The sequence below is a fragment of the Pleurodeles waltl genome, chromosome 9 (assembly GCF_031143425.1).
Source record: "Pleurodeles waltl isolate 20211129_DDA chromosome 9, aPleWal1.hap1.20221129, whole genome shotgun sequence".
In the NCBI taxonomy this organism is placed as follows: Eukaryota; Metazoa; Chordata; class Amphibia; order Caudata; family Salamandridae; genus Pleurodeles; species Pleurodeles waltl.
In genome coordinates, this window is record NC_090448.1 from 128,419,431 (window position 1) to 128,439,041 (window position 19,611).

The window sequence follows — 19,611 nt, forward strand, 5'->3', positions numbered from 1 at the left end:
TGCTGCCTGTGTTCAGCAACTGGACATGTTTGTGCAGATCTCTGTGGTGAACAGAGAAGTGCCAGACACTGCAGCACTGAAACAGAAGTGAGTTAATATCTTTGGTAGCAATGCACTTTCAATTTGTTTCCATGTCAGATGTGTACAGAGCCTTGCATGCAGCAGAGGTGTTACCTAGCATTCAAGCATCACCAAGAAACTGATATCCCCTGCAGGGCACGTTACCAAAATACATCCAGCTCTTGGCATGCACTCTGCAGTCAGAAACACCCAGGATCACCTTTTTCAGAAAACATAAATTTCTTCCATCCATCCCACCCTCCCCCCATCAAGAACCATGAAGAAAAGTCTGGATATTTCAGAGTGGCTGCAGAACTGCATTTGTTTTTGCCTGCAGGCAGCCAGAGCTCAGGCTGCTTACTGATTGCAGGACGCTATTGCCAAATGGCTGAGCGCTTTCTTTATCCAAAGGTTGGTATTTATGTTAGTTGTGGTTCATTTATTTTTTGTTTCTCATGTTTTTGGGAGATCGAATTCTGCTAAACTTGGAGGACCAAAAAAAAAAAATCAACGTTCCTGTTTTCCTGGTTGCAAAAGACGGGTACATATTCCTAATGTTCTGACCTGGATTGGGCAAGGAATGTGGGGGAAGACTGAAGCTGTCTTTGTTGGAGTAGTTTATCGGCAGTGTTTTTATTTTTTTTAAAAACCTCCTCTGTGAGTCTGTAGTAAACCTTCCGTTCAACTGTTCCTGTGGTTTACCCTTTTACCTGAACTTTGAGGTTCATTGTATTGCATGAGGAGTTTCAAAAAGGTATTCTGCAAAAAGGAATAATGTAATGACTGTTATGTCTCATTTGACAAATTTGCAACTAAGGAGCGGGCATGTTTATCCTCTTCGAAGTACTTTATGATTTTACCTTGTTCCATGTCCGCAGTCACTAGTTTTCGTGTTGAACTTTCACTTGACATCTTAATGCTTTTTAGGAACAGCAGTCTTTGTGTGTTTAATTGAGCCACTTGGATGAACACATTTTAGAAGGAAAAAAAATAATAAAAAGGATTTATAACCAAAAAGCTGAGTGCTAGAAATTATGGTATTTTGTAGAAGTGCACCAAGTTAGCAACTCTATGGTACTTACACAGCTGCCAAGTGACCCAAGCACGTTGGTAATTTCCTGTAACTCATGACCTATTCGCCAAGCAGCACTTTGCAGCCAGTACGTTGTAACGTTTTTTTCAGCCTTTCTGGATTTTCCTCAGTTCGTATAGTGCAGTGTTTTAATGCATCTTCTGTAGAGATTTAGGTTTACTTAATACACATTCTATTCAAATTGTATAAACTCAAGCTGTTTATCCTTCCCTGTTCGATCAACTGATTACTCTTCATTTGGATGGTAACACTCACTGTTAAATCTGCAACGACATACCTCACAATGTGTAATGTAAGCTGAAAAGTATCATTAATTTTCTTCGTCATAGGATAACGTTGCGTGTGAGTAGTGCTATCTATCATTGTTGTCCAAAGACTCCAGGTAAGATTGCACTCAAATAGCCAAAATATATTATTCCCAAATTAATGAGGCAGCAGTAGGTGGTTCAGAAGTGGAATACACTATCAAACTAAAGTAATCATACACAATAAGGTCAGTACCCACTGAGGGCTATTAGTATAAAGAGCTGGGAGTCCCTATTTCCATACATGAAAGGCAAAGCAGTTAATGTAAGGAAAATCAAGGACAGATGTTCTAGCGCCTTCTGGGTTACAGATGGGAACACCACACAGTTTCATATCATTAAGGCTTTGCTATTATTCACAACAGCTTATAAGTTAAGCACTTGTCACAGACATTGCAGTAGACTTCAGGTCACATTTTCAGTTTTGTTGACCATACCTTTCTGTCTTTCAATGATTGGTTTATTACCCACACTGCTCTACAACATACTTTAAAGACAATACCCCTGGCTAAACAAAGTCCCAAAAGTGAAACCTATTTGTTCTAGTAACTGTGTGTATATAGTCATGACGTTCTCTAGCTGAAAATCAAGCTAAGGAGAGTGCTCCAACCTACCCTCCTATACCTCACCTTTTCAAACAGTGTTTCCTAGAGAATAGTCAGGACAGTTAAAAATGGACAAATACCATCTCACAATACTTCTGGCCAAATACATGAGGCTATTCCACCTGTGCTTAAAAGGAGCTCAAGCCAAGAACCGTGAGCTGCAACAAATGCATTGTATTTCGACTTGAGATCAAAAATCGAACACTTCTCGAACAGTGGTACATGTAATCAGCAACTGTCTGGAGGAGCAACTGAGTGTCTAACAACAAAGTGTATAGCACCCACTGGCAACCCTCCCAGGACACTGCTTCTTAAAAATAAAATAAAAATCAGAAACTGAATGTTTGCAATACCGGTTTCAAATTGCTACATTTGAATGGCAAACCTGAAGCAACACAAGTATGTGCCAGAATTCAATGGCAGACCCACCTAATGCCAATAGCCTGCTGTGTGTTTGCAGCTGGTTACTCATAGAGCTGGCATTGGCACCCTGCCGCCACAATACTAGTCAGCAATCACAGAACTGATAACTATGTATAATCAAAACCTTCCAGTAAAACAGGTGGGAAACAGAATCAGCTTTTGAAATAATATATAGCTGGACAAATAATATAGATGTCCACCCTTAGACAAATCCATGACAATATTTTGGCATTCAGTGCTTTCTTGCATATGCACAATCCAAGAGTCATCAAATGAAACCCTTGCAGGCAACACCTGAAAGCATGCTTCAAAATGATCCCAGATATATAAGAACAAAAATCTCTCTTCAGACTGCTCATCTGTTGGGTTGTTCACATCAGGATCTACATGCAAACAACCAGACCAGTAAGTGAAAGATTAATATTTATTTATTAGCCAGCCTCATCCATGCTGCCCCACAGGTCTGCCAGTCTAAGTTGAGGCTTCCTAAGGCTTCTGAAAAGCCAAGGCATTTCTTCATCATCTTTTGAATGAGGTAAACAACTCCTTCACAGACACTAGCAACACACCAGTGGTTCTTAACCTTTTGACTTCTGTGGACCCCCACTTAATCATTACTGGAAGACAGGGACCCAAGTATTTTTGATTATTTGAACTGCAACACAATGCACAAAAAATACAATAACAAGCTTTCATCAAACAAAATAGACAAATGTTTAATTCTCAAATTTAAGAAAATTGATTTCAACAAGAATGTAGGAGATGCCATAGTTATCCATACTATAATGCTTGATGCACTTGCACTGTTACCACAAATCAATCGCAGGACACTAGCTTAATGTTTAGCCTCCAGTATCAAATTCCTTCATTTATAGAACATTTTCACATTTTGCCTCTCTATTTTATATGCACATTATTAATCTAATAATATTTAATTTTATAAGCAGTCACAAACCTTCAGGTGTGCACAGACCATAGTTTAAGAACCACTGCAATACGCTGCTCCTAATTTTAATAAAACAATCACTTGTCCTAACATGTTGAACTAACACCAAAAGACCTAACTAAATTAGAATTTACAGTAAATAAACAACTTTGACTAGGTATCGGCTCTTGAAACCATTGCTGAAAGAAGAAACAAAAAAACCTAACAGCCCTACTAACTCCTTACTATACATGATGTAACAGTCAACTTTCAGAGTTTTAAAGTGGCAGGGCCAATTTCTCTCATGTAAAAGTATAGGAGCACCATTCCATTCTTCCCTTTCACTCCAGGGCAGAATGCCAGTGAGGTGCTTTCGGTGAACTATCTGGCCAGTTGAACTGGGATTAGTCACACTTAAACTTTTGTCTCCTCCTTGCATGTTTTACTTGTTTAAAATGTTTTCAAATTTGAAAGCACATACACTTAAAATACGGTAAAGATTTTTTCGTTTCGTACAAGTTGGGATGTTATGTTAGCCCATTATAAAAACTTAAGTCAGTTCATCTGACACTCATTTTTAAAACCCACGCGGTTTAAGCAGGAGTACCCCTAGTGGTTTGACTGACACTGCTCTGCAGCTAACTGCATGTTAATGAAGGCTCTTCCTTCAAGTCCGAAAGATCGTGACGAGGTTCGAGAAACCCTGAAGTATATAGAAACACCCTAAAGGCCAGAAAGTATGCATCGCAGAGAAAAGAAAAGGAGCTCCTGAAAAATGCTGCACAGTATAAAAAAGCAAGGTGTTTTGGTGGCACAGTCAAGAAGATTAGACAAATGGATGCCCTGGTAAATCCACTTTTGAGCTGTAATATTCTAGACAGAGTGAGTTTTGCTTTTTAGCACCATCTATCATCCGGAGGATGAGAAGAGTCTGGGGAAGTTACTGTGGGGCCGACAAATCCCACCCAGTACCATTTTCTGTGCCATTAGCAGAAGTGTAGGACACTATATGGCATATCCCAGGTGGCAAGGCCCCAGGATCAGATGGGGTACTGATGGACCTCATCAAATGTAATATTGACCTGTGAGGACCCCTGATCACATATGTATTTTATAATTCTTTGAACAAAACCATCTCTCATTATTGTGCCTTATCTACCACTGTATGTTGCCTAAATGCTATCACCCCATCCCTTATCAATAGCACAGTGAAAATAATTGGTAGAGTGGTTTTCACTCGTCTTAAACATTGGGCTGTAGTTAATAACATCCTATGTCACTTTCAATTTGGTTTCCACCCTAGGCTGGGGACCGTGTAGCAGTGCTTGAATCTGAAACTGATTGTTGTTAAGTATACCACTGCCAAGCACTGCCCACTGTACCTGGTCTTTATTGATCTTTCAACAGCCTTTGACTGTGTCAATGGAACAAATTGTGGCTGATGTTATTGGCTTTTGGGGTAGAGACAGCATTAGTGATCCTTTTGTAGGTTTCACACGAAACTCTAGCCGCAACGATGTTTTGGTCCGGCAGGTTAAATGTCTGTTGTTTTCCCTCTCGCCCAAGGGGTGCAGCAAGGGTGCATCCTGGCCCCACTACTCTTTGTTATTTATATAAATGGGCTGTGTCCCTCCTTGAACAAGGCCTCTAACAACATCCCTAATGTCGCCCACACACAGGTACCTGCATTATTATATGTCGATGACACTGTATTATTGGCTCAAACCCCAACAGCACTTCGGGTGCCAGTTGAGTCCTTAGTTTCCTTAATGAGTATCCTAGACTTGGTGACAAAATTTGGGAAGTCACACATACAGCTTATAGGTCAGATAGGAATAACATACCTAAATTATAAGAGGCCAAACTCTTAGTAATGTAGTCATCTTTAATTGTATGGGATCTTGGCAACCACAGCTTAATAGTTCACCCTTGAAGCTCAGTAGGGTAGCTGGCACAGTACTTAATTTTCTTTAGAAGGAAAGGGACCCTACCCCCCATGAATATATACAACAACCAGTGCGTCTCTGATGCTCTGCATGGAGCACAGGTTTGAAGGATTCATAATGGTGCCACCCCTTTAGCCAAGGAAAATAGAATTTGGCAGGAGTTACTTCATCTTCACCCTTTCAGCTCATTTTATTGTGCACTCTGAACTAAGCTTACAGTGCATCACAAAGTTAATCTGGGCCCCACTACAGCTATGGGTTAATCTTGAGGTCACTTTATGCAAGGGTGTCATCATCGATTGCCTTAATTTGGTTAAGGGTCTCTCAACTCCATGGATGGACTATGGGGGTCATTAAGACCCCAGTGGTAAAATGGCAGAAAGTACAGCCAACAGGATTGCGGTACCTACTGCTATATTAGGACATTGAATGGTTGGCTGAAGCCAATCTGCCAATGTACCACTCTGACCACCACGGCGGTGACAGCCGCCGGGCCGGAGATATCTCCAGCCCGGCGGCCGTCACTGTTCCACCTGTAGTGGCTTCCTTACCGCCATGAAAACCATGGCGGTAGGCACTATCAGTGACAGGGAATCCTTTCCCTGTCATTGATAGGGGTCTCTGCCCTCCCTCTCCAGTAACCCCTCCATCCCCCCCAATGCCTCCCCACCCACTTCATTCACGCACCCCTTCACACACACACACACACATTCTCACAAACATCCACGCATGCATACTTCCACTCACACACCCGCACACTTTCAAACGTGCACGCACACACGCATCCACAAAACATAACATACATGCACTCACACATTCATACATGCACACTCCCATCCAACACGTAACACACACCTGCAATACATGCACATGCACACACACACACACACACACACACACACACACACACACACACACACACACACACACACACACACACACACACACACACACACACCCCCGTCAGAGCACCCACTTACCTGCAGGAGGTCCTCTGGCAGGAGCCAGGATGGGGCGCTGCTGCCAGCAGCAGCGTCCGCCAGCAGAACACTGCCTGGCCTTATTATTTGTCATAATACGGCCGGCAGCGGTCTACTGGTGTGACGCTGCTGCTCGCAGCAGTGTTACCTTACTGCCATCTGCCGGCATGGCCACAGCCAGATTTCTGCCTTCCTCCTGGCGGAAATCTGGTTGTGGTCATAGTCTGGCGGAGAGCTGGTAGCCGCGGCGACGGTCTTTTGGCGGCCGCAGCAGTAGGCGTTTTTTACTGCCAAGGTCCAAATGAGGGCCTATCTCTCTAAAACCTTAAATGCAATGGGATTGTCTGCCATATTCAGTGATCCCACAAGTATAAAAAGGCACAAGTTAAAAGCTAAGCTATTCTTTCTGGAGCTTTGCCCATCGCAGAGGCTGTGCAACAAACTGAGGAAATGTTCTGTGCGAGATTACTATAGGTTTTTAGCACCTGCTGAACCAGTGTTTTATCTGACCTTAGGTCTTACACTCTGAGCGAGGTCTCTTCTCTTCCATTTTAGGACAGGAACACTGTGGCAGCTTCTGTGTTTTTGAGAGAGCTCACTGGGAGGATCAGCCCTGTGCTGCCCATGTGAAGGTTTGAGGGCAGCCCTTTATGCCACCAATAATTTATTGCACCTACCATAGTGACTGAGGGTGCTACTATTGTTAAGTATTTAATCGTAGTTTCACCTTTGAGATATACAATTGCATTTTATCTTTAGTTGCTCATGGTTGGTGCTGCATTGTTTTTAGGCTGTTTGTATGTTGTTTTATGTTGTTTTATTTGGGTATTTTATTTAAAAAATGTTTGTATACTTTTTAAGGCTATTTTTGGCCAAATTAAGTTATTACAGACAGACAAAATATGCTTCAGGAGATATTCAAGTATTTATTAATATCTGAGAGAATCCCATGAAGGACAAGCTAAGTTCTCAAACAGTTTTCATATAGACCAGTGGTTCCCAACGTTTTGACTCCTGAGGACCCCAATGAATCATTACTGGAAGCCGGGGACCCCCAGCAATTTGCACAATTTAATTTTCAAACATTAAAACAGTAATTCGCAAAAAATATAACAAATACACACCAAATACTCAAATTACTAAAGATAAAATTATTTTATATCGAAAAAATATGCAAAAATCGAAACATTTTATTGGGAAGGTTGGCGCTGCATCTCGGCAACTACCTTTTCAATGTTTGGTTTTATTTAGGAAAGGTGAATCCTCAGGTCAGATTCTACATTTCCGGACGATTTCTGTTTTTATTTTTTAGGTATGCAAGATCTCTGAAAGCTTTTTCACACAAATAAGTGAGGGGGAAAGGAAGTAAACCATAAGGGCCTCTCATCTCTCCCTAGCCTCTCTGTCACATGTACTTCATTTGTTTTATAGCACCTCTCATACCACTGTAGGGTGTCAGGGCACTTTACAGGGGACTACAAGGTGTAGGATTTACATGTCATCCACACTGGTAGGCATTTTCAAAGAGTGCTTGGTCCGGAGAAGCACAAACTCAGGATTCAGAACACAGCAGTGATTAGCGATGACGTTAGCACAGTGCTTAATTTGTAAGTAAAAACGTGCCAGTGCCCAAAGCCCTCCTTTTAAACACGCGGCTGCTGCAATTAAATGTGGGTACACAGACTACTGAGGCAGCATAATCCTGAAGCCATCTCGGGACTCTTCAATCCATATAAAGCCACTCCCTGCCACTTCAGCTCACTCTAGCAGCTTACTACTTTCTCCTTTGTGAAGCTTTTTCGTGTTTTCCTTCCTCAGTCTTTCCCATATGTCTTTTGCTCGCAGCAAATGCTTGAGGCAGAAGAATAAGCCCCAGCCCTCAAAAATAAGTGCTGGTGCTCAGCACCGGAAACAACAAGCAGACATTAAGCACTGTGTTAGCAATAAGAATGTATTTCTACACAAGCAATTTTTTTTTTAGCAGCATAAGGAAAATGAAAGACTAGGAAAAAAACAACTTTCTAATTTGTGCCATGCGGTTTGCATGCAGCTCTTAAATGGCAGTTCACAGCTCACTGTGCTAGATTACGATTATGAACTGCATAGTAACAAAATAATCTGTGACAAAAGCAGTAACCCACTGTGCCATGCACATAAAATACTGTTCTTTGCATGATACACATTCTTTGCAGCAGGCATATTAACCATCTGCGCTACCTTTGAGTCAAAACTGCCACCACACAAAACTCCCATCTCTCTCCAGCAGATACATTAATCACTTGAGTTAGCTTGACGCTTTTATTTTTGCAGTGCAAGGAGCTTTGCAGTGCGTTTAAAACTGCTCAACAAAGGAAGTAATTAATATGAAAACACGCACGCAGATGTTTGTCAGAGGCCCCAGCTGGAGAAGTGCCTTCCTCCCAGCCCAGGTCTGCGGACCCCCTGGGAATGTGTCACTGACCCCTGGGGGTCCGCGGACCACAGGTTGGGAACCACTGATATAGACTGCTATCAAACATGATAAGATTGGCCTTGGCTCCACTTGTGGCTATGACTAAGGTAACAGGTAGAGTTTCAAGGTTTGATTAAGGTCTATGTGTCAAACAAGTCTGTGCTAAGCAATCCTTACAATCCTTAAAAGTGTACAAAAATGTCAGAAGATGGATCCACAGAAGGGTACCTCATTGTTGAAGAGTGGGTCTGACTACACTTTTAAAATAGATGCTCACAATGTTATTTTTCAGACTTTAACATGATTACCACAAACAGACCACTAGAGGGCAGTATGAGTCGGAACCAAAAAAAACAACTATATTTTAGTCACAACAAAAACCTATATGCTGAAAGCTTTAAAATGTAATGTCATTGGTGCATGGCTGTCCACCAAATAAAATGTAAGCACCAATACACTTGTCAGGGAGTTTTATGTTCTTTAAATGACAGCAGAAATGTGAGGGATCATCACAAAGGCTTTTAAGTTGGCCTACATCAGGTTTACAATGCTGGAGCAAAATGGCTAGAATGGTTTCTTTGAAAATGTGGCACAAATAAAGCCAAACATGTATGTATATTTATCTCTTGTGGTTATCCTTAAAATCTGCACTTATCTGGCCCCTCAAGGACCAACATTGGACATGCATAAACAAGTGTATAAAAGAACCAAAGGCAATATTTTATCCAACTAAAATAATTACTGGTTAAGTGCCTCAAAACATATCCTTTGTATGCATGTAGTTGCATCAAAATGACAATGTGGGGCCAGACTTTCAGTAGCAAACACTAATACCATACTTCAGTAAACACTATATAATTTATTTATTTTTTGCTAAGCAAAACTTTTTTTTGTGCAGGGTGCAAAATCGGAAGAAATGGCAATAATTCCATCTGTCAGAGAAGTCAAAATACTAACTTAGTTGAATTTAAACAAATAAAAGGTGTCCGCATGTACTATGCAGTGATATTTGATTTGTGTAACATTTTTGCTTTGACCTGAAGTTAGGATGTAGGAGGTTATTATTCCCTCCATAAACATCAGCACTATTTTTAATCCTTGTTGAATGGCACCTAAAACTACACATTTGGCAGGTATCCGGCAGACAAGTTTAACCTCACTCTTTCTCTCAATGAAAAACAAAACTCCTGCTCCACTGTAATAAGGCATTGAAGCACACCCTTGACAGGCTAGGTGGGCCCCTATGATGAAGCATGCCACCAACTAGATAGGTGGGTGAGGCATCTTTTTTATATGTACGTTTAAAAAATAAAAACAGGGAGGAGGTTATCCACTACACCTTATGGTGTCCAGAGGTAGGGAGTATGGACCTTTTCTGATAAAGACAATACGATTGGTAACTAGCTTGTTTCCTGTGTTTGTTGTTGATCTTTGAGAAGATAAGTGAGCTCTTGATCTTTGGGAAGATAGACAAACTCTTTTCCTTCTCACTCTTGTTTATTATTACATTTTTGTATTGAGATCTTTTTATTAATTACATTAAACTAAAAAAGAGATAATTTATGTAACTTGAACGCTAGTCTGATAATTCATCACAATAAGAATTGTTTCTTGCTTGTCATTGGTTAGTTGTCCAACTCGTCTCAGAAAAGAAGACACGTTTCACACTTTGGCCATGTGAAAATGTGATAGCCTCCACATATTTAATGTAACAGTTCCTAAAGACTAATTAATTTGCAAATAAATTAACTGGATAAGTCATACTAGGGTTAATCTATACAAACATGAACATGCAAGAGTCTGATTCAGTAATTTTTTAAGATAAACGGCTGCAATAATAAAGCCATAGGAAAGGCAGCAGGTTGTATAGTTACCTCCTTATGGGCAAAATCCCTGCCCTAAAACTATGCAACCTACTACCTCTTCCTAGGAGCCCACTGTGTCTTCATCATTTCTCCGAAACGGGTGCAGAATAATGACATACAATGAATCTTTTATCCAAATCATTACAATACAACCAAACAGGTAGATACAAAACATTCAAAGTCTAGAATGAAAAAAAGAAGGATAATTCTAAACACATAAGAAATTTCAAAAATTAAAAAACAATTACCAAACAAAGGTCTTTTAACAGCAATCTGGTAAATGGAAACCGTCAACATGAGTCCTATAAAACTATTCAGAAATATTGAGACAATTACCTGAACTTGGGAAGCCAGTTCAAATAGCAATTCTAGAGATTTCTCTTAATTTACCATTGGTATGCAAGAAGGATCTCAAAACAAGACAGCAGCTGTCATACTTTGCTTTTTCTTAATGCATAATTGATTATTTTCTAAACATGCAACAGTTACTCGTAACTAAAACCGAGTGAGAAATCTAATATGCTGTAGGATAGGGATATTCATCTATAAAGCTGAAGATAGTCTACTCTACAGGGAAGGCAATAGATTGTATAGTTATCTCCAGAACAAGGTAAAATCACTACCTCACAACTATACAATCTACTACCTCACTCCGCTAGAGCAAATGGTATGTGGAAAATAATTTGTATCAGATTCTCATTTTTAATGTGTATTTTTTAATGAGGTACACATAGCACAAGTACTTAGCACACCTGGTGACAGTGTACAATGAAATTACTGTACTACAACAATTCACTTAGCCACACTGATCAAGAACATTGAATTTCACATTTTCAAGAAAAGCTTTACAACACTATAATAGGGCTTCGCTGGAGGAGTTGTTGACTTTCTGCCTCTTTGAGAAAGACAGTAGGTTGTATAGTTATCTCCCAGCGGTGGGTATGACCCTAAAACTATACAACCTACTACCTCATCCCACAGTACAAATACCTTTCTTCATATCTTGAACACGAGAAGGGTTGTTTTTAAAGGCTAATGCTATGGAAACAATTGTATAAAATCCTGTATGAAAACAAAAATTCAAAGAATATTATTTAAATGTGACCATTACTAACAAATAAATAACAAAATGAGCCTAGTAAAATTAACTTGAAAGTTTTGCAGATTCTTCTGCACAGTCAGCAGAAAGTGAACAGTCTTGGTTCTGCTAGGCAACATTTTACTGCATTCTTAAACAGAGGCAAAACTTACTATTTTACAGGAAATGTTATTAGACTGCTATCACTCAATAGAAGAACATGCATTGAGCAAGACTAATAAAATCATCACTGAAGATATTGTTAAATATTTTGTAAAAAGATTAAACATAGGTTGTTGGCTATTCCAAAAAAAAAAAAAAAGGTTGTTTGCATTTACCTTAATTTGTGGCAAGCAAAATACCTTAGTGTTGGTTAATCAAAAAGATTTAAGTTATTATGCTAATAACTTCAAATTCACAAATGCTTAAATATTACCACAATTTAACGTGAAGCACATGTCTTCACAAAACTATCGTGGAGGAAACCATTTGGCTACTTTCATCGGACACAAGTACTTCAAAAGCATACTGTGAAAACGACAAATTACAAAAAGTGCAAATCAATGCATCATTCTATGAAACTGTTTAAAAGTTCACATTTCCTTATAAAATGCTCGTCAATTTCAACATAGAATTAGCTGGTTATTCCCAAATCGATGCCTCACAAGAAGTTTGGAAATCAACAGCTTGTGTTCTACTCTTCATACTCGCCACAAATACTGCGTATATATGAAAGCCAGTTCCTTGCCATCAGCACTCTACAACGAAAAAAATATGTTTTTTCACAAGAAAATATTAAATTAAATGGTTCATGTTAAATTTTAAAACACTGATACACTTTATTTTTTAAATTGCTAATTAACTCTCCTCTCCCTGAAATAGGCAAGTATAAGAAAAATAAACCTTTTAGCAAAGCATTGATAGAAATTCAAAAGCATCAAACAAATAGTTATATATACACACACATATATACACACACTGAAAAAAACAAAGGTTAAAGGGGCGTTACAGTTGGGTCAAATATAAATTCACCGTTATAGTTATCTCATGCCCTGCAATGTTGTTATCAATGATGTCAGTGATGTTATATAGGAGGTTATAGTACATATCATGAAAGAAGTCATGTGAAATAATTGGCAAAGCTTGGCGAGGGTTTGAGTTCTAGTGATCTTAGCGCACGAGTTACAGTTACTTGTGATAACTATAACTGCTGACTTTCAGTGGTTTTGTTAGTTTACTACCCATGTGGGGGTATTTTACATTTACTACCTATGCATTTAATACAGTTGCAGAGGAATTCCACAATGACAAAGCATTTTTTTAACATTACGGTTGACAACCAAGCATAATCACTATTGGTAACCTTGCATATGGTGGCCACTAATATAATCTTGTCCGATGTGGTTACTATTATATCTTTAGCTCAGGTGGATTTTCATGGAACATAAATAGCTCTCAAAAATTAGGAGACTCTTGCTCTAAAAGTCATGGGTTTCCCATTTTCCTTTACCTCTGGTTGCAGAATGTGTGGTATCCCGAACCCGCAGGACTAAAGCATAGCAGTGGCGATGACCCTACCAGGCCTAACGAAAGAGGGAGGGGGGCAGCCTTGCATTCATAAAACAGTCAAGACTGGGGCGGTGTGAGGGCGGGAGCCTCCACAACAGACACCAACCTCTCGCTCCAGGGGCTTGCTGACTTATTATGTCATCAGCTGTATCTGTAGTATCTGGGGAGACGTAGCTATAAGGCCTTTGGCAGAGTCCTTTGTTCCACTCATGACCCCAGGTTTTTAGCTGCTTCAAAACAAGCCTACAGCTCTATAGGTTCTGTAGGGGATCCTGCATGCCTTTCTATGTCACTTTTGGGTGCTGATGGTTGTGGAATCTGCTAACAGCTGCAGGATACTTTAACTCTGTGTAGCTTCCAGCCATCCGCGCAATACTAGATCTTTAACTTTCCTCCACAGTCTGGTCCTGGCCTGGTGCATTTCTGAGCCCCCTCAAGCAGGGCATTGCGCACTCGCAAACTAAAAAACATTTATACCTTAATGTGGGGTGTTTGTAGGTGGGAGGACAACAATGCTCACATGGGAGAAGGGGGAAGTGGCAGGGCTTTCACCCCACTAGATTTTAGCTAACCTCTATGAGAATGCAAAGATAAATTCAGATTCTTGCACCTGGATGGCCAAGTTACCACCTTTGTGTTCATGATTTTTTTGTTGTTTTGTTTTTACACAAGGATGATGTGCAAAGCCTTACTCCATGAGGTAGTAGGTAGTAAGTAGTTAGAAACCAAGAACACCACAATAAATTACACAACCACTCGCTAAACCACAGGCCTGCATTGATTACCAGCTTTATTCTTGCCAATCTTGTTTTTTCATAGTTTTTGCAAAAAATAAAAATGCATTATTATGTATATATTTAGAAAAACTAAGAGCAAACACATTTTTGTTTTTTAAATACACTCTTTGCCATAGTAGTGCATGGTACGGTGGTTTCTAAATACACTCTGCCATAGTAGCGCATGGTACGGAAGGGAACTATTGTGTGTGAGATGTGTTAGTTGTGAAAGAACAGAATGCCCCCAGTTATAGTAAAGCTAACCTACAGCTAAAGTCGGATGACCCACTCACTACCCCAATAACATAACAACAAACCATTGAAGAGGGCTGGATAGAATTCACTATAAATGTTATATACATTTTAGTAACATGAAAGGGTCTCGGACAATCCCAGACATAAAAACACTAAATAACTTTAATATCCAATCAGTGCAATACTTAAGACTAATATGACTTAGTCCCCAGTGGGTAAATTAAACAGTTTAAATTAGGATCTAAAGATAAAATAAGGGACTGGCTCCTGGGGCAGAAGTAAACAACTATTTTTTAAGCTGCTGAGCGCTAGGCTCAAGACTTTCTAAACAAGTGGCTCTGTGGCCAATGATATCCTTTCAGATTGAGCTAGGCATGATTCTAGGATTCTTAGAACCAGCCGGATTTTCTTGTTTCTTGTAAGGACTTTTTTCCTGCAAGCGATTCAGCTTCAGGTTCTCTGACAACAGTCCAGAAAAGGAAAGAGCACCTCCATTAGACTCTAGTGAATGCAGAGTCCACTGGGCTAACCAGAATTTATTTTAAAAAAGAGAGACACAGGATGGCTCATCTTTTCCAAAACATGAGGTAGACTTTCGTCCCAGCTGGATATTGTATGTGATTCCGAAACAGTGAAGGCCTTTGATTCGGTAAAGGAGGACTGGAAACATTCCATGTAGAGTGATGCCATTGTACACTACTACTGCTTTGACTTCAGTTTTTGAAGGGAGTGGAGTAATTCTAGAGGACAGAAAAATAATTTTATTAACAAGGAATTCAAGAATTAACCAGCCTCTCTCTATTGTCAAGTTTCAGGTTTACTTTTTTTCTGCTGTGTTGCTTGATAGTATGTTGAATCTATTCACATATTGAGAGAAGATAATACAACAGTTTACAAATGGACCGTTTAAGATGAAGAGTCAGTTGATTTCAGTGACCTTTACTTCTAAATTTTGGACTTCAAAGATGACTATTCTCTAATCTCATTGGCTTACATGATTTAGTGAAGGAGGCAACATATTACCGTTCTCTTTTTAGTTATACAATATTCTTAAACAGCAGACCCCATAATCCCTTGAGAGCATATAGACCTTTCAGAATATAGAAACATTAGGTGAGCAGTGTCTTACTACCTCTAATGCTCTCTTTGAGAGGGTTTATTCCATGACACTAATTCAAAGTAGATGTGTTAATTTGGCTAGCAAACCAATCACAGATTTTTGCATTGTTTGTCTTTTTTTTAAGGGGGAAAGGGTAAGCAGGAGTATTTACATTCAAATTCACCTTACTTAGCATTACAGATTTTAACATAAAGGAACATGTGCTTGCCCGCTCAAGAGCTGGGTCTCTATTCTGGTAGGTAATTGGCTTCAGAACTCCATTTTGTCTCTTATAGCTAAGAAAGCAACTGAATAAGTGGGGCTTGTGGAATGTATAATATATATATTTTTTTAGTAATTCTGGCTTCTGTAATTTAGATCAATGAGTCTACCAACCACAGTTTTACTGAACTGTAGAAGCATACCCTATATAAATCCACTGCAGTGCTGAATGAGAAACACACACTCCTAAAACGTAATCTGGTCCGTGGACGCTCAATAAACACTCCTTCTTTCTTTGTTACTTCTGTTCATCCTCCTTAGGGATTTCTGATGGTTAGCCTCTTCCATATTCAACCTCATCAAGGATTGATTTGCAGTGTACACTACATTGGTAAAAACAGTGCTGAGAAAGAAGCTGAAACTGAACACCCCTGGGATCTTCTTAAAAATGGAAAAAATAGTATTCACTTGAATTGCCGACATCCTCCTCAGTTTCAAAATCAGATTGGCATCTACATATATCAACCTTGGTAACTTTGCAAAAGGTTCTATAAAATGAGAAAAGGAACAGCACAAGCTTGGTCACATACAGCTAAAGGGAAAATACAATGCACCAGAAAGACTTTTAGAGCCCAAACCTGGTAGGGCATAAACATTTCGATAGTAATGAAGGGTGACACAATACAAAAGTAGTCTTTCCTTTTTCTTCAACTGACATTGTGCTGGTGGAATGGAGACTAACAGCTTGTAAAGTGCTAACTGCACCCAGAGTACGCTCCAACTGCTCACTGTTGCACTGGGTGATAACTAGTGGTTATAAGTAAAGCAGAAATGGAATCCCACTCCTAATATTTACTATTGCCGAATAGACTGTGTGTGTTAGAGGATATACATTTGTTTGTTAGCAAGAGTATTTGCAGTCTCTTTCTTTTGCTTTTTAGGTTCCGGTCAGTTACAGGACTTTGAATACTCCTCCCTCCTAGCATACAGGACTTGGAAACCCACCCCAAATTGTTTTCACCTCGCATTACTTGCACTCCTCAAAGAAGCCCGCCCATCTCTTAGGTGGTTGACACAAAGCACACATTCTTCCAACCCTTCCAGAGTACCCAGGGAAAGTGTGCAGGTTAACAGATTCCAGTCACATCTACCCTTTTGCGGTCTTGAAAGAGTATTTATCCAGAACCCTGCCTTATGTGCCCCTCACCTTCCTGAAAACCTATCCCACCATGCTTCCCTTTCCGATTAATCCAAACAGCTTCTTTTTACAGGATTTCCAAGAGTCAAAAACAGTCATGTTTGCTTTTACCACTTTCTGGATGGACCCCTTAGACTTTTCACTATAAGGTCTGTGGGTTGTGCATCCACTGCCTTGGTTGACACAACACAGTCTTTTTGCTGTCTGTGAATCTCCTTGCTTTGGGCTTCCATTACTGATTGGTGATCCCAGAGACCCTCAACTGAGGTGCCTGTTAATCCTCCTGGGCCGTCTAGGCACTGCCTGGGTGACTTAATGCAAATCCTCCGATAAGATGCAGTGGTAATTCTTCTGTCTTCCCTCTTCCCCATTGGAGAGAAATCCATAAATTAGCTACTGCCACACATATGCGTTTGTGCTTTTACTATGGACATGATCAACGTCGAGCTTTATTTACAAAGAAATCTTTAAGCAGGGATGCTAAGTACACAGATGTTTAGCTCTTCTTACACTCTCCCTAATACTCATGCTTATGTACTGTGAAGCCTTACATAACCGTTTTACTCTGCCTCCCAACATCCCGCTCTGCAATTCATTTTCCCCCACACCATACAAATTATAAACACCCATCCAACCACATTTACGAGGGACACTCAGGAATACAATAAAAATCGGATTGTTAGATAGCTAGTTACTGAACAATCCACAAAACCTTTTAAGCACTGCAAGGAGTATGAAATGTGTTTTATAAATACCAATACAAGAGGTCTTAATTTTCATAAACAAAGGAGGATGAACAGAAGTAACAAAGAAAGAAGGAGTGTTTATTGAGCGTCCACGGACCAGATTACTTTTTAGGACTGTGTGTTTCTCAATCAGCACTGCAGGGGATTTATATAGGGTATGCTTCTACAGTTCAGTGAAATCTATCCCTGTAGATGCTGCTCCTAAGTAAGGGGGAATCGTTCCAATGGCTGTTGGGAATCCCCAAAATCAAGAGTGCAGCCTTATCTTTATCAAAGACCATTCCCAACAATTGGCAACACAACCAGTAAGGATCCCCAACCTTTCCTGCAAACTAAAGAAATCAATGATCGACAGTGGAATGGCAACTAATTCCTTGCAACACATCTGCCTTAGGCACATCTGAAGGGATACTAGGGTACTCTGGTCACCAGTGATTATGCACTTCAAATAATCTGAAATACACTGGAGGTCTGCCATGTAATCAAAATTAGCTTTTTCATTGTAGAAGTGTGGTTTAACCTTCTTTGTTTATTTCAACCAATTTCTTACCAATTATTTTATCCATTCTTCACTAATGTCACACATTGTTATTTAAAATAAAAAAGAAACAAAGCCCTAAATTTACAAAGTATTACTGTACTTCAAAGCACTTCATCCTCGACTTAAACCAAAATAGACCTAACATACCCATTCATGTAGGTATGGCAATATTATTTTTGTTTTTATCTTCATGCTGCACTTAACATTATTAACACGGATAATGCATAGTCATAGTATGTGCTGCAGTATTTGTTCTTACATTTTCTACAATATAAATAACTTTCTCTCATGAGTTAATAAACAGCCATACCTGTAAAAGTGTCAAGTGTAAAAGGGCAACAGTACGTGCCAATGTTTGAACTGGATTTGGATCCCTTTTAGAGTGGAACAACCTTGGCCTCCTCTACCAAGAAGATATGTCCTGCATGTTGTATCACTTTACCTACACTGTAAATTTATTTGCAATGCACCTCGTCCCACTGACAACAGCACTCACTGGCATTCCCACATGTGCCCTATAGAGAAACAGTGGTACAAAGAAACGGACAAGGAAACCAGCAGAAACAGACAATGCAAGTGAAAACAGGAGGCCACAAGGAAGGAAACACAGGACTACATGTGGAGGAAAGGGATCTCTGAAGAGGCAGACAGCAACACTGTGGAGTCACACAAATCAATGGGGAGGGGGGCAATAGATATACCGGAATATGTGGACATGGAGAGACATTGAAAATGGGGGATGCAGGAGGATATTGTGGAAAAACACTGAAGAGATCCAGAAGGACACTACGAAGAAACTGAGGAAAATCTAACAAATGAGAGGCAAAGAAATGGGTAAACTCTGCTAAACATGATATTGCACACAAAAACGGATAGCAACATATGGCAACATGAATACTGGGAAGAAAAGGACATGGAAGAGACAAAACTGGGTACAGACTTTGAAAAGGCAGAGAGAGACGGGGGGGGGGAAATGTACTAGAGTTTTCTGCTAGTGTGGTTGAAAGGAAGAAACTGGCAGAACCCATAAGACAATGTGATATCAATGTTCAATATAATAAACATTTTAGCTCATAATTGAAGATACGCCTTATACATCCCCAAGTTTAAAGCAAATTAGTCCTGCAAAATTACTGATTTTGTATTTTTGACTATGGATCTAATAATGTGGTGACCGATTTTACTATAATAGAGAATAGTTTTAGTGATCCCTACCCATGTTTGGTCTAATTTGCCCTCAAGATGAGAAAAACGAATTCTGCTTACACATATCAGAGAGTAACATCTGTAAAAGAAAATGGTCTTAGGGTGAGGTAGACATCACTCAACTCAAAGGACTTTTTGGAAGGTTTACTGATGCTTAACAAGGAGATATTTTAGACACTATCATACTTTTGTTTGCCGACAGCTCATCAAGAGCCTAAAGGAAGAAATGGTTTCATTCTTCTTGCTCGCTGGCTCACTGTAATCTAT

General features: G+C 39.7%; 1 long non-coding RNA gene across 2 annotated transcripts in view; it reads right to left on the reverse strand.

Moving 5' to 3' along the window:
* Nucleotides 1-6,047: 6,047 nt before the first annotated feature.
* LOC138259014 (uncharacterized) overlaps nt 6,048-19,611 on the reverse strand; it is a 30,616-nt gene continuing 17,052 nt past the window's right edge. Inside the window, exons 4-5 of one of the 2 annotated variants that reach the window (XR_011198623.1) lie at nt 8,820-12,490; nt 6,048-8,779 (exon numbers count right to left, since the gene is read on the reverse strand). This is a non-coding gene — a long non-coding RNA (uncharacterized lncRNA). Of the gene's footprint in view, nt 8,780-8,819; nt 12,491-19,611 lie in introns of those variants that run through there. The other variant, XR_011198622.1, reaches the window with a different exon arrangement.